At 50.2% G+C, this 15,406-nt stretch overlaps 1 protein-coding gene and 1 long non-coding RNA gene across 7 annotated transcripts in view; one reads left to right on the plus strand and one right to left on the minus strand.

Moving 5' to 3' along the window:
* KCNB1 (potassium voltage-gated channel subfamily B member 1) overlaps positions 1–15,406 on the minus strand; it is a 116,821-nt gene that overhangs the window by 46,095 nt on the left and 55,320 nt on the right. The gene's annotated exons all lie outside the window — the stretch shown is intronic.
* LOC105609542 (uncharacterized) lies at positions 3,858–15,244 on the plus strand. Of its 6 annotated transcripts, none has more exons than XR_009596135.1 (7): positions 3,858–4,866; positions 5,634–5,794; positions 6,647–10,302; positions 10,690–12,503; positions 12,669–12,957; positions 13,734–14,550; positions 15,029–15,244. It is a non-coding gene; the product is annotated as an uncharacterized LOC105609542 (long non-coding RNA). The 6 variants fall into 6 exon arrangements; XR_009596136.1 differs by having other exon boundaries at positions 6,647–9,665; positions 10,140–10,302; positions 12,360–12,503; positions 13,734–15,244; XR_009596137.1 differs by having other exon boundaries at positions 6,647–6,819; positions 10,140–10,302; positions 13,734–15,244.

The following is a 15,406-nucleotide window of genomic DNA, read 5'->3' on the forward strand; positions in this document are numbered from 1 at the left end:
TGGCAGGCAGATTCTTTACCTCTGTGCCACCTTGGAATTACTGTAGCTTCCGATTCACATCCCACCAGCAGACAGTGCTATGATCATCCATAGGGGTCTCTCTCCTGTGATAAGTGGTTTGATTTCTCATCTGAGAAATAAGAATAGTACTCTCTTCATAGGGCTTTTGTGAGGATTGATTAATGCACATAAGATTCTTAGGATGGTGCCTGATCCATAATGGGTGCTGAATACATGGTGGATCTGTTTCCTATCTTCTTTGAAAAGAGTTGGCCTCTGAACTGCTTGATCCTTGAGGTCAGAAGGGAGCATCACCAATGACTTAATGTGTAAGAACAGCTTTCTCATGTGGAAATTGTCTCTCTCTCACACCTTTCTTGTCTTTTTCTACACCATCCACCTCATCCGTCCTTCCTTCCTTCCATCTACCCATCTATGTACTTATCCACCATCCATCCATCATTTAGCCACTTGTCCATCTATAATTCATCTACCCACCCATCCACAAATCCACCCACCCATCTACTAGGTATCCATCCATCTATCTTCCTACGTATCCATCTATCTATCCAGCCAGCCAGCCAGCCAGCATGTATGGAGGGCTTGTGCCAGGTTCTGGGGATGCAAAAACTAAATAAACTCAATCTATGCCCTTGAGGAGCCCAGAGTCCCTTAGGCACAGAAGTACCTAAGCTGCTCTGGAAAACATGACAGTGTAGTTTGAATTTCTGCCACCCCTGCCGCTTTCCTCACATGACCTCAAGATCGTGACTTCACCTCCTTCAGCCCTAACCTGCTCATCAGTAAAACAGAAGCAGTCATCTCTATCTCCAAAGATTAGATGAGACCAGCAAGATAAATTACTTTTTACAGAGCCTGGCACTTAATAGGCATTTAAAATATGGTACCTATTATTCTAAGTGGAAAGCCAGGAAGGTTTCTTGGCGGCTTCTGGGCTTGACATAAAGGGATGGAGAGAATATGTGAGAGCTGAGAGGGGAAGTAGGGTGGAGGGACTTCCCCGGAGGCCCAGGAGTTAAGACTCCACCTTCCAGTGCAGCGGGCACCGGTTCCATCCCTGGCTGGGGAACCAAGGTCCCACATGCTGTGGGGTGTGGCCAAAAATTTAAAAAAAAAAAAAAAAAAGAAGAAGAAGAAGAAGAAGAAAAGGAGGGGAAAGGAGATTTTAGGCAGAGGGTACAACAAGAGCAGAGACAGGGGGATCCAGGTCTCACAGACGGGCCAGGGGAACCGCAAAGCTCTGGGTTCCCTCCATCAGTGATCCTGGGGCTGCAGGGTCCAGAGAACTGAGAACGCCAGAGAGGGGAGGGTAGGTGTGGGACAAGCTCTGCGGGCAAGGCCCTGCAGTCCAGGTGACCCACATAGCCACCGGCAGACAGAACTGGGTCATGGGAATTAATCTCTGCCGCAAGGCGGGCTCCCCTCCACATGCCATCTGGGCAGGCAGGGCCGGGCTGGGTGGCAGGAGGTTGGCTTTGACACTTAGATGTCCCACTGGTGTCTCCAACTTCATGAAGCCAAGCCAAGCCCCTACTTGCTCTGTACTGGCTCTCCCCTGTTGTGGCAGAGGGCATTCCCGTCTTCCCAGAGCCTCAGGCCACCAACCTGGGAGCCCTCCCTGACTGCTCTCTCCACCTTCAAAATGGACCCAGAGTCTGACCGCTTGTCCCCGCATCCCCCACCACCACCCTGCTCCACGTTCCTGAGTCCTGCAAGGACAACGTTAGTGGTCCCCTTATTGGTGTCCCCCCTCACCCCTGCAACCCATTCTCCACTCAGAAGCATCTTTTAAAAACACGATGATTCTGTGACTGCCCGGTGCACTGGGAACAAAAGCTGATCAAAGGCCTCAAGGCCCTGCCTGATCTGGCTTTGGCTGCCTCTCCCATCTCACCCACCTCTTCCTCACCCTGGCCTTTTAGCCCTTCAGCCTCAGGGCCTTGGCACTTGCGGTCCACTATCCTGAGGTCTCCCTAGGTCTCTTTCCTCCTCCCCCTTCAGGTTTCAGCTCAGATGTTACCTCCGCAGAGAAGCTTCCTGACCATCTTGGTAAAGCAGCCTGACCTGACCCTCACTTGTTATCCCAAGACCCTCTTCCAGGGATTTGAAAGCACTCGGTCATTTCTTTCCTGGCTTGTTGTCTCATGCACTAGAATGAGGGGCAGGGACTGGTTCTGCCTTGATCCCCCATGTGTCCCCAGCTCCCTGTACACAGGAGGTGTTCAGCAAATGTTTGTTGGATGAATAACTACACGAGGCCTTCCCCACTGGGGAAGTTGAGGAGATTTCTCAGAATCAGAATTGCAGGCTCATGGGAGGGTTTTTGAGACATCTGAGTGGTGAGTTTCCTAAAGGGCCTGCGAGCCAACATGCCCATTGTACAAGTGTGGAATCTGAGGCCCAGAGAGGGGAAGGAACTGGCCCTCAGGCGCACAACCCTGCTGGGGAAGAATTACACCTGGGACCCAGGTTTCCCACCTCTCAGCTGAGGGCCTGCTTTCTGTTGTGACCTCATAGTGGACCCCTCCCCTCCTCCCTTCTCTCCCCTCCTCTCCCCTCCCCTCCCACCCCCCACCCCTGCATTTCCACAGCCTGCAGACCCTGCCAGACTGGCTGCCCCTCCTCACAGCCCTGCACAAGCCACTGCGTCTTCCTTTGCTCCCCTTGGGAATTTCCCCTAGACTTGCTGGCTTTTGGAAAGTCCAGAAAGAAGCAGAAAAACGACAGCCTTCTCCCCTCTGACATGGGGGTGGGGTACTAGAGAGGCAAGATAACTGGATTGGGGTTTGTGCTGCCTCTGGGGTCACAGCCAAGGGTAGCCCCAGCCCCAGAAGCCCCTGCCCAGACAGACCGAGTCCTGCCAGGCCGGAGTTCTCATTAGCAGTCAGAGGATTACCCCTCCACCTCCTGCAGATCTGGGGCTTCCCAGGTGGAGCTGGTGGTAAAGTACCCACCTGCCAATGCAGGAGACTTTAGAGATACAGATTTGATCCCTGGAGGAGGGTATGGCAATCCACTCCAATACTCTTGCCTGGAGAATCATACGGACATAGGAGCCCGGTAGGCTACAGTCCATGGGGTCACAAAGAGTCGGACATGACTGAAATGACTTAGCATGCATGCGTGCCTGCAGACCTAGATGGGGGAGGGTAGGCAGTACTCAGGCCTGGTCAGGCCAGGGTTTGCAGCTCTGCTTGGTCCGCTGCCATGAGACAGCCTCTTCTTTCTCTGAGACTCAGTTTTCCTGTGTGTAAGGTGGGGTGAAACTACTGCTACTGTAGAGAAGAAAACAGGAAGTCTTTTCTTGCTACCCACAAGAAAACATCAGCCACCACAGTTTGAGTGTCTACTGTATGAACTTTGCTGAGTATTTTAATTGTACTTTCAAGCCTTCTAGAAGGGCCGCCTGAGGAAGAGAGGCATTTTCAAAACAAACCAGAGAGCATTCCTGCTCTGAAATAAAGGCTCCTCACACAACATGGATTCTTAGTGATGACATATTCTGGCATTTTTGTTTGTTTGCTGTTGATGTTCTTGGGTTTTCAGTGGTGGTTGTGACCCACTAAATTGATTTTATGACCCTCAGGTTGAAAAGTACTGTGTTAACTCAATTAAACCTTTCAAAACCCTATGAAAGAAGAATTATTAATACCTCATTTTATAGCCCAGGAGGGAGCTTGCCCGAGGAAGTGATGGGGCTTTGAGGCCAAGCCAGACCTCAATCCCTAGCCGCCACGCCCAGCTGCCCCTTTAAGAGCCGGGCCCCTTCCCGGACCGGGCGTTGGAAACCTTCCCACAATGCCCGGCGGCTTCCCAGTCCCGGCCCCGGGCAGATCCTCTTTTGGTTTCCCTAAGCAAGATGTCAGGCTAGTAAAACAGATCCCAGAGTTTAATTAAAATAATGAGCTCTGCCAAAGGAAGGGCGCCAGGGCCAGCCAGCGTGGGGAAGATGAATTAGAGTTCTGTTCAGGGAAGCCGCGGGAGGGAGGGAGGGATGGAGCCGGCGGGAGAGGGGAAGGTGAGTGAGTACGAGAGAGACACGATGGTAGGAGAGAAGAGACAAGGAGGAAACAGGGAAGGGAGGAGTGGGAGAGACAGAGAATAAAAAGAGGGGGAAGGGGGACAGAGGAGCGGGACAGACGGACAGACACACCCGAGAAGGCAGTCATGGTTTGAGTCGGCGCTGCCCACTCTCTTGCCTCCTCTAACCCCTCCTCCCGGAGAACCCCAAGATCAGACTTGTCTGCGGGATCTGAACCCTCACCCCTCTGCTTTGGAACTTCCTATGGCTCCCCGGTACCTCGGGAATGAACTCAGACCCCAGAGCTGTGGCTCTCAAGGCCCTGCAGGGTCTGGCTCCTGCCCCCCTCCCCCTCTGGTCAGCATGTCTCTCCTCACTGCCCCACAGCCCATGGCCCCCCTCCCCTTTCCCCACTGGGCTGCCTCCAGGGTCCACACACGGGCTCTGCTCTCCCCCCACCCCTCCTGCCCCAGATAACTCTAGACTTCTCCTCCAAGGTCTCTTTAAATACCACCTGGGTTCAAGGGCTGAACCCTTCCTGAGCTCACGGTTCAGAACAGGAGCCCGATGACACACATTCAATGAATGAAAGGAGATGAGATTTAAGGCCCTGGGTGGAAAAGCAATGCCTGACCTTCTGAGCACTCTCTGTGCCAGACCCTGCTCAGAATACTTTATGGGCATTTGTAGCATCTCGCTCCAGCCCTGAAAGGTGGGGGCCAGTACTGCCTTCAACCCTATGAGCAGTGAAACCAGGCTGCTCACAGCTTGTCTGGGGAGAGTGGGGCTGTGAAACCACCAGGCTTCCCCGTGGCTCCAAACCGGTGAGGAGATGGGAGCAAGCTGGGCAGGTGGGTGGGGACCAGGGGAGGGAGGTAATGGATCATTTGTGGCCTAAGAAGGTGAGCTGCTCAGAGAGAGATGGGCTGGCCATGCAAAGATGGATGAGAGTGTTTTAGGGGGGCCGAAGCAGTGGGATATTCTGGGCTCTGCCCACTTTAGCACCCATGAGTTCCCATCATTTAAAAAACCTGTGAGATTTCCCTGGTGGTTAACTTCCCTGGTTTTGGTGGTTAAGACTCTGTGCTTCCAATGCCAGGGGCATGGGTTTGATTCCTGGTGCAGAACCAAGATCCCACATGCCACGCAACACAGCCAAAAAATAAATAAAATAACAATAAAAATAATGAACAGAAGTGCTTGCCCCATGCCACGCAACACAGCCAAAAAATAAATAAAATAACAATAAAAATAATGAACAAAAGTGCTTGCCCCATGCCAGTTTGGCACTGAGAGAGGCCAGAACCCAGCTGACTGAAGACCTAGCGGGTTCCAGCCCCGTGGCGGGTCACTGGGCTCCTTCCTCTCTGTGGGTGACCTTGGGGAAAGCTCTAGCGGACCCAAGGCGGGCGGCCACCAATCTTCCCAGAGGTCAGGGGAGGGCCATGCCTGTCTCTTGGAATGTGATGTCTTCAGTTGTCACTGAATGAATGTCAGTGAATGGCTTCATTCATTCATCAGCTCCCTCCTGCCTCACCTCACCATGGCTCAATTACCCGCTGAAGTCCTCTCTAACCTCTCCCCCTCACAGGTTCCACCCCACCCACAATGGCCTGTTTGCCATTTCCGAATAAATTGAGCTCATTTCTGCACAAGGGCCTTTGGATTGCAGTCCCCTCTGCCTGAAATGTTCTCCGTCCATTTTGTGATGCTGTCCTTAATCAAGCTTCAGCTTCCAGGAAGGGGTTGAAGGTATGTAAAAAAGGAGCCATTCCTCCCAGACCTCATAATCCCTAAGGGTCTTCAACAAGTTTTCATGATGTAAGCATAAAGTTACTCACTGCATTGTTGTTTATTAGTTTAGAAAGTTCTGAAACAACCTCAGTGTCCATCAACAATGCAAGTTAAATCAACAATGAGTCAGCCATGCAATGGAATACTATGCAGCTGTAAAGAAGGGGCAGGATGGCTCAATATGTGCAGAGAATAATCCCTGAGGAATAATGTTAGCAGACAGAGCAAGATGAGAACAATGTGTGTAGCCAGCCCCATTTCAATAAAGCAAAGAAAAAGGATCTGTGCACACGTGAATTAGGATGAGCTTGTATATGGTTAAATTGTTTTTGGAAGGAATCAGAAGAAATTAGTAATTGTGGCTGCCTCTGGGGAGGAGGGCTGGGGACAGGGGTGGGAGAAGGACTTTTCACTGTGTGCCTTTTTTTAACACTAACTTTCACATCAAGAAAATATATCACCTATTTAAAATACTGACGTCCCAATATTTTTAGAATTTTGACCTTAACTCTAAATGGGTAACATACCCAAACAGGGACACAAGTGATGATGATGAGAAAAGACTTCTTTCGCCAGACCTCACCACTCTTGCATCCCATTGCTGGCTCAGGGTACGAGAACAGTATGAATTTAAAATATAAATATAAAACAAATCCTGTGGTTTTCTTGTGAACCTCACACATACACTGTGTTGTAATTTTGTGCAGGTAGGTCAAAAGCAGGAATTTGTTCAATTTAATATTTTAAATGTTATGCAAATTTTGGGAGGTCTTCATTTGGGGGGTTTAAGAAAATAAATTCATATTCCAGGAATCTCAAAAAATAGAAGTCTTAAAGTCTTCGATACTTTGGCTACCTGGTGCGAAGAGCTAACTCATTGGAAAAGATCCTGATGCTAGGAAAGATTGAAGGCAGGAGGAGAAGGGGATGACAGAAGATGAGATGGTTGGATGGCATCACTGAGTCGATGGACATGAGTTTGAGTAAGCTCTGGGAGTTGGTAATGGACAGGGAAGCCTGGCGTGCTGCAGTCCATGGGGTTGCAAAGAGTCAGACACAACTGAGCGACTGAACTGGATTGAGGTTTCTCTTGGCCCGAAGGACCCAGTTCTAAGGGAGAGACCAGGGAAGCTTAGAGAAGAGGAACAGTAAGCCCACGATCCACATTTAGCCACTCCCAGGGGACAGTGACAAATTCACCAGGATGCAGCCGCGGGGCCTGGCTCCCCTCTGGGAACCTTGAGTGAGAGAGGGCATGAGGGAATACCAGGCTGGAAGGCTGGTCTGCCTGTGAACTGAGGGGATCGTTGGGGTTTTTTTAGCTGACTTTCCAGAAACTGAGTTAGAAGCTCCACCCAGTTCTGTCCGACCCCACATGCAGCCCAGGCTGTTTAGCCACAACATTGAAGTAAAAGATGTATTTATTTTCACTTATAAATCTAAGAAAATGAAATAAATGAATCAATATAATAAAATAGAAACAGACTCACAGATACAGAGAATGGACTCACGGCTAGCAGTGGGGAGAGAGGCAAGATCGAGTAGCAGATTAAGAGAGATAAATTACTAGGTATAAAATAAATAAGATACAAAGATTTAATATGCAGCACAGGGTAGCTCAGATGGTAAGGAATCTGCCTGCTATGCAGGAGACCTTGGTTCGATCCCTGGGTCAGAAAGATCCTCTGGAGAAGGTGATGGCAATCCACTCCAGTATTCTTGCCTGGAGAATCCCATGGATAGAGGAGCCTGGCGGGCTACAGTTCATGGGGTCGCAAAGAGACGGACACGACTGAGCGACTAACACACACACCAACGCTACAGGGAATATAGACAGTCTTTTCTGATAACTTTAAATGGAGTGTCATCTGTGAGAATATAGAACCACTAGGTTGTACACCTGAGACTAATATTGCAAATAAACTATACTTCAATAAAAAAGTGAGATGTGTTCATTTAGCATAGCTGTGGCCTGACCTGAACCAAGGTCAAAGTTCCCCAGCAGCCCGCAGGACAGCAGAAATGACCAAACATCACTACTGATAACGTGGTTGAGTTTAACCCCTTTGTGAACGTGGCCCTTTATTGTCCTCGGAACTCATGCCCAGCCTGCATCTGACTTCGCACGGCCACCCCAGGAGGAAGTAGGGTTGGTTTCAAAATTCCCACTTCACAGATAGGCAAGCTGAGGTTCAGCATGGGGAAGGGGACTTGTCTAAGGTCACGCAGTGGTGGGGTGTCACCCATGGTAAGGTAAGGCTCTTCAGTCCAGAACTCTTTCTGAGACACCACCTGGGAGAAGCCAGGGAGGCCCTTGCCCAGTGCCTGGGTCCCCAGGGCATGGGTGGACAAGGCTGCTGTCTCCCCAGGTGGGCAGAGCCCAGCTGAGCCGGTCTGGGTTGTGCTGCTGAGTCTGCTGATGGGGGAGCAGGTGGAGGCACCAGTGACAGGGAATCTCAGAAGAGCTAATGCATCAGCAAGACCTGTCACATCTACTTTCAAGGGGTTTGGGGGGAATTTCCCTGGCGGTCTAGTGGTTAAGATTCTGGGCTTCCACAGAAGGGGGCGTGGGTTCAATCCCTGGTCAGGGAACAAAGATCCCATGTCTCACAGTGTGGACCAAAAAATAAAAAGAGGTATCCTGAATGTACCCGCCTCCCCCTGCCCTCACTGATGCCCTGGGCCAGGCCACTATCCTCTTCTGCTTGGTCTGTGGCAGGTGCCTCCTCACTATCTTTCTGCTTCTGTCCTTGTGCCTAAAATTTTCCACATTCATTTGAGGGGTCCCAGAACCTAAGCTGGCTCATTTCTCTCTTCTTGGCTCAAAACCCTACTGTCTCCCAGTGCACTCAGAACAAAGGCTGACGTCCTTACGAGGCCTGCAAGGCCCTGCGTGGTGGGCCCTTCTTCCCTCTCTGGCCTGCCTCTCTCCGCTCCTCCCCTTGCTCACTCTGCTCCGCCACACTGGCCTTCTTGCTGCTCCTGGAGCACACCAGGCACTTCCAGCCTCAGGGCCTTTGCACTAGCCACTCCCTCTGCCTACAACACTCCACCCCTCGCCCCCCCCCCCCCCCCCATAACACTCGTCTCTTCTTCACTTATTTCGCATCTCTGCTTAAATGTCACATCCCCAGAACGGCTTACCCTGACCTCCTTCAAATGCCACCAACTTTCCCTCAAAATCTGTGTGCTTCCTTATTACATCTGTGGATTTATTGTTGTTTAGTTGCTAAGTCATGGCCAACTCTTTTGTGACCCTATGGACTATAGCCCACTGGGTTCCTCTGCCCATGGGATTTTCCAGGCCGGAACACTGGAGTGGGTTGCCATTTCCTCCTCCAGAGAATCTTCCTGACCCAGAGATCAAACCTGTGTCTCCTGCATTGGCAGGTGGGTTCTTTACCACTGAGCCTCCAGGGAAGTGCATCTGTGGACAGATATTATATATTCCATGGTGTCCTGTTTTTTGTTCCTCTCTCCCTTCTAGACTGTAAGCTTCATGAGCTCTGGGGCCTTGGCTCTTTTCCTTCATCACTGCAGGCTCGGAGCCTAGCAAGAGGCTGGTGTACAGTAGACACTACAGAGAGATTTGTTGGAGAACAAACAAGGGAATCCAGACTTCTTAGTACTCCAACTGGACGAAGGAGCTCTGAAATGCCCTGTGGATTTTTCCTTCCAAGAAATGCAGATCTGAGTTCCCATTGGGGTTGCCAGTTTTTCTGCTGGCCACCTGCCCACATCACTGCAGTAACAATACCTGTTTTGTGTGTTTGATTGGAGGCAAAGCAAGCTAGTCAAGAAACACAATGAGAACTGTTTTGGGCTCAAGGTAATATTTGTATAGTAACATACTGCTCCAAATGCATGGTTACTAAGGAACTAGGAAATGTTCCTTTGTAAACAACAAATGAAATCTTTTTTAAATAAAATATTATTTATTTCTTTAGTTGGCTGTACTGGGTCTTAGCTGTGATACTCGGGATCTTTGATCTTCATTGTGGCATGTGGACTCTAGTTCCCCAACCAGGGATTGAACCTGGGGCCCCCTGCTTTGGAAAGTAGAGTCTTAACCACTAGACCCCCAGGGAAGTCCCAGCAAATGAGATCTTACGCAAAACTGGCTTTTCTTGGAATTGGCTCCCCTTTCCAAAAGACCATTATTAGGCAGAAAATGATCATTCATCATAACGATAGTTACGATTAACTGAGCAGCTATTATGGGGCAAAGCACTGTATGGAGTATAATAGGTACACTGTCTACTTCATTCTCACACTATCTGGGAATGGTATTTCTGCCTACCAGAAAAGGAAACGGAGACTCAGAGAAGTGAAGTCACTTGCCTGATGACCCACAGCCACTAACAGTGGAAGACAGCATCCTAAACCTGGTCTTGTCCCCTCCTATCCAAGAAGAGATCCTCTAAGCACACTGGTGTTAGCAGTTTGCTGCTCAGACAGCCATGCAGGTAAGCACAGGCCTGCTGCCCAGGGTCTGAAGAAAAGGGATTCTAGAAAATCCAGATGACAAGGGTGTCTAATCATGTGGTACCCTGAGTTCAGGGGGGTTACGCTTCACTGCTGACGTGTTCCTGGAAGAAGCTGGAGAGCTCTAGCTATTTTCCCTAAAAGCTCTGATGAAAGGTGTGTCTGGAGAGGTTTTTCTGGATTCCATTAAAGCAGGGGCTTAGGGACCTGGCGCAGGCACCTGTGTGTTGCCAGACCAACTCACTAGTGGGTCTCCCCATTCTTTTTTTTTTTTTCTTTTTAAAGATTTTTTTTTTTTTTTTTTGCTATGGACCATTTTTAAAGTCTTTATTGAAGTTGTTACAACATCATTTCTGTTTTTTGGCCAGGAAGCATGTGGGATTTTAGTTCCCTGACCAGAGATGGGACCCACATGCTCTGCATTGGAAGGCTTAACCACTGGACTGCCAGGAAATTCCCTGGGTTTCCCTACTTGTGAGAGGATGTTGTGGGCCAAGACTGAGCAAGAAGGCCTGGATTTCCAAAGGCAAGACACTGGCCGGGTGGGGTCCTGCTTTACGTTTGGCCCATGGGACAAAATGAAATTTGGCTGAAACCAACTTTGGCCAGGGGCTTTCCAGGTGGCTCAGTGGTAAATAATTTACCTGCTAATGCAGAGACGCAGGTTTGATCTTTGAGTTGGGAAGATCCCCTGGAGAAGGAAATGGCAACCCACTCTAGTACTCTTGCCTGGAAAATCCCATGGACAGCAGAGCCTGGGGGGTTACATTCCAAGGGGTCAAAAAGAGCCAGACACGACCGAGTGACCGAGCAGGTATGCCATGTTGGCCAACACAGGCAGTCGGGGGGTCTTGTTCTAGGTTTGATTGTCCCATCACAACTTCCTCCAAAACCTCCTGACCTACTGACGTGCCATGAACTTGCTAGCCACGTGAGTCTTAAAACTTCACGTTCAGGGCCTTCCCTGGTGATCCAGTGGCAGGGGGCGCGGGTTTAATTCCTGATCTGGAAACTAAGATCCCACACGCTGCACAGCACGGCCAAAACAAAACACTGCCATCACGATCTTTGCCTCTCATTTGTCACGAGGGGCGGCTGATGTTCCTTCCTCCTGAATTTGGGCTCTGCAATCGCTTGTTCAATAGAGTGTGGTCGAAATGATGTGCTGGCAGTTTCAGGACCCGAGCCATGAGAAACGGCCACCTATCACTTCCAGTTTCTTGGTGTGATCACGCTTGGAGCCCAGTAACGTGCTGTGAGGAGATGCTCCATGCAGAGGAAGGACTCCTAGGCTGGGCTGTGTGAGGGAGCCCCAGCTGAGGTGTCACAGTGGGCATCGCGTGCCCCGTAGAAATGAACTGGCCCCACCCATCCCTGTACCCATTGCAGATTCATGAACAAGTCAATGATTTTGTTTCAAGCCACTAAGTCTTGGGGGTGGCTTGTTACACAGCAATAGGTAACCAGAACACCTCCCCAACACACTCCCCAACTTGGAAGGCATTTCCTACATCTTGCAGGAACCCTAAATCCAGATGTAGGATGCGAATAACAATGGAGAAGCCTGGCTATTTGAGGAAAGGAGGAAGTGAAGTCGCTCAGTCGTGTCTGACTCTTCGAGACCCCGTGGACTGTAGCCTGCCAGGCTCCTCCATCCATGGGATTCTCCAGACAAGCGTACTGGAGTGCATTGCCACTTCCCCCTCCGGGGGATCTTCCCGACCCCAGGGATCGACCCCAAGTCTCCCACATTGCAGGCAGACTCTTTACTGTCTGAGCCATCAGGGAATCCTGATTCCTGGTTATTTGAAGGAAGGTCAATAAATCAGGCCAGAAAACTTCACCTGCTGACTTTTCCCCCGTCTCTCTCCAGCTCATCAACCAGAATAGCTAAGAATAGTCGTGGACTCTTCCTTTTTTGAGACAGAATCCTTTATTAACCAAACACACCCCCAGAGCCTCCATAGTCAGGGGTGAAGGTGGCAGAGGTGGAGAACAGATGTTTTCCTTTAATTCCGCATTGCACATATTTTTCAAGGAACATGAAATTATCTGGGAGTTCTTGTCCTATTTGGAATGTCTAAGGAGATAAGGCCATTGGATAGGAAAGCACCAGAAACCTCTCCTGCTCTTCCCTTTGGATGATCGTGTGGGACTGCTGTGGAGATGGAGCTGGGAAGAGGTAGGGGAATTTGGCCTGTAAAATCTTCATGAATGCCTCTTTCTCCAGGGCTTGGACTGGCTCCATGGAAGTGGGTTTGCTTGCTTTTCATGGAAGTAGATGTGCCATGTGGTTTTAAAAGTCTCTAAAACTCCATCTGCCAAACTGCTCCTCTCTTATTTTCAGCTCGCCAGGACTCCCCAAAGGGCCGAGATGACAGGATAAGGCCTAAGGAGTGCCAACGGCAGGATCCCAGCTGGGACAGTCAGTGCCTCTGCTGGAAATGGCAGCATCCCAAAAGCTCTCATCAGGAACCTAGGGAAGGTTATTGGATACAAAGTGTGGACTGGACAAAGAATGTAACACTACTCAGCTATGAAAAAGGAATGAAGTGCTGATGCATGTGACGCTGCAGACAAACCTCTAAAACACTATGTTCAACAGAAGAAGCCAGACGCAAAAGGCCACGTATTGTGTGAGTCTGTTTCTATGAAATGTCCAAAAGGGGCAGATCCAGAGAGACAGAAAGCAGATGTGTGGTTTCCTGGGCCTGTGGGTGGGAATGGGGAGTGAATGCAAGTAGGAGGGAAGTTTTTTCTTGGGGAAATGTTCTGAAATCGGGTCATAGCACAGCTCTGTACATTTACTAAAAACTATTGCATTGTACTCTTTAGAATGAAGGAATGTTATGGTATATACATTATTTCTCCAAGAAAGCCATTAAAAACAAAGAACCCAGAGAAGTCAGAGGGAGGAGCCGGGGTGTGGACTAGGGGCTGTTAAAGCTTTGAGGAGCCCAGGAGATAGGTGGGTATGTCCTAGTGAGAAAGGATAGAAGCTGGGATTTTCTTAGTCACCTAACTGGGAAACCACAGAGCAGAAGGCCTCTGACTTCCTACTAAAGAGAGATTATATTATGAAGGGAGTTCCCTGGTGGTTGAGGGGTAGAGAATCCGTCTGCCAATTTAGGAGATGTGGATTTGATCCCTGGGTCAGGAAGATCCGCTGGAGAAGGAAATGGCAACTCCTTGCAGTCCAGGCAAGCGTTCTTGCCTGGAAAATCTCATGGACAGAGGAACCTGCTGGGCTACAGTCCATGGGGTCACAAAAGAGTCAGACACGACCTAGTGACTATACAACAGCAAAAGCTGAGAGTCATATGATAACTGCTGACATTATTAAGTGCTTATTCTTTGCCAGGTGGTCGAGTGAAGCAGTTTACATGTACGAACTCTTTAGCTCTCCCAACAGCCCTACAGACTGATGCAGGAGACGATTCTCCATGGGTCACTCCATGTCTGCCTGTCTTCTGAGCAAGAGACAATGAGAGCCTTGTTCTGGACTCTCTTCTCAAGGATGTCTAGCCAGCAGCCTTGGAAGATAGAAATAGTACAATGAGAGTTGTTTCCCCATCAGTATAATAAAGATGAGGTCTCCTACCAGGGCAAAGGCTGAGCTGCTTTGCCAGCAGCTTTCTTATAAAATTGGGGGTTTCCTAAGCCCAGGGATCCTCAGCTGTGACAAGTCCAGGTGGTGCAGCAGCCATGTGGGACACCTTGCAGGGCTCCCACGGAACCTGGGGGCAAAGAGGGCTGATGGGAACATGAAGTTCATGCTGCCTGCTGGGCTGTAATAGTCCTTTGTCTCTGACACAGCCAGCTGATGTCTCCTGCCAGTATCCACTCAACTGTCGCAGGCTCACTTGTTAGCTTGCAAGCCAAGTGAAAGCTCAGACCCTCCACAGTTCTTGACCATCGGTGTTCACATCACCCCCATTTTACAGATAAGGACTTTGAGACCCAGAGAAGGAAAGCTTGTCCAAGGTCACCCGGCTAGCAAGTGAACGGAGTTGGGACTGAAACCCAGACAGACTGGGAAAGGCAGGAGATCTGGGCAGGGGATTGGTAAAGGTACCGCCCAGGAGAGACAGGAGCCGAAGTCTCTGAAGACGCTCAGGAGGTCGTGCCTCTCAGCCTCCCAACCCTACACGCCCCCAGATGCTGCCTGTCCCCACATCCGGCTGCCAGGGCTGAGCTGCCAATTTGGGATGGCCTCGATATATTTAACGGTGAGTCACGCTCTCCCCCAGCAATCAGCAGTGGCAGGCTCCGGGAGGATGCAGGGAGCATCTCTGGGAATCCATGCCCGAGGGTCGCCATGGCAACCCCACCAGACTCGCTTGCCAGCAGCTGGGACGCCAGTGCCTGAGTCAAGGCAGAAAATAGTCTCATAGGCCGAGTGCGGCCAAGGACAGGAGCTGGTCTGCCACATGCTATCACCAGTGGGTTAACCAGGGGTGGCTGCATGAGTCCTGAGGACTTGGTGATCAGAAGTCTCATGGGCACGCTGGGGAGCTCAGAGTCCCCCAGTGGAGGCCGGGTGTCCCTGGCCTGCTGGGATGAGGGTGTTAGACGGGCACTCTGGTGAGCCCCATCTCTTTCTGCCTGGTTCCTCTCCATTTGTCTGTCTTTCTCATACATACCCACCCTCATGAAGACCCCTCTCCATCTGAGGCTTCTAATCAAGCACCATTAAAACACCTCCAGACTGATGGCAACCTGGCGATGTTAACCACAGACCAACGTCTTCCAGCATAATTCTGAAGACTTCAGACCCTAAGACAAAGCAGCCACACCCACACTCCCACAGCAAATATGGATATTCCGGTGAGCAGTTTGGAACCCATTCATTCATCCACTCATCCATTCGTTGTCTTCACTGTTCATTCTGAATTAAATTCAGGCTCCCACGGGCCCTGTATAGATGTGGACCTGGTTATTACTCCTCATCCCCTTCCCCTCGCCTCCTGTTCTACTCTGCCCCAGCCTACAGTCTTGCTGCTATGCCTCAGACACACCAGGCTCTTTCCTGTCTCAGGGCCTCTGCGTTTGCAGTTCTGACTTCCTGGAAAGTTCTTCCTCCAG

This window comes from Ovis aries, chromosome 13, assembly GCF_016772045.2.
Source record: "Ovis aries strain OAR_USU_Benz2616 breed Rambouillet chromosome 13, ARS-UI_Ramb_v3.0, whole genome shotgun sequence".
Lineage (NCBI taxonomy): Eukaryota > Metazoa > Chordata > Mammalia > Artiodactyla > Bovidae > Ovis > Ovis aries.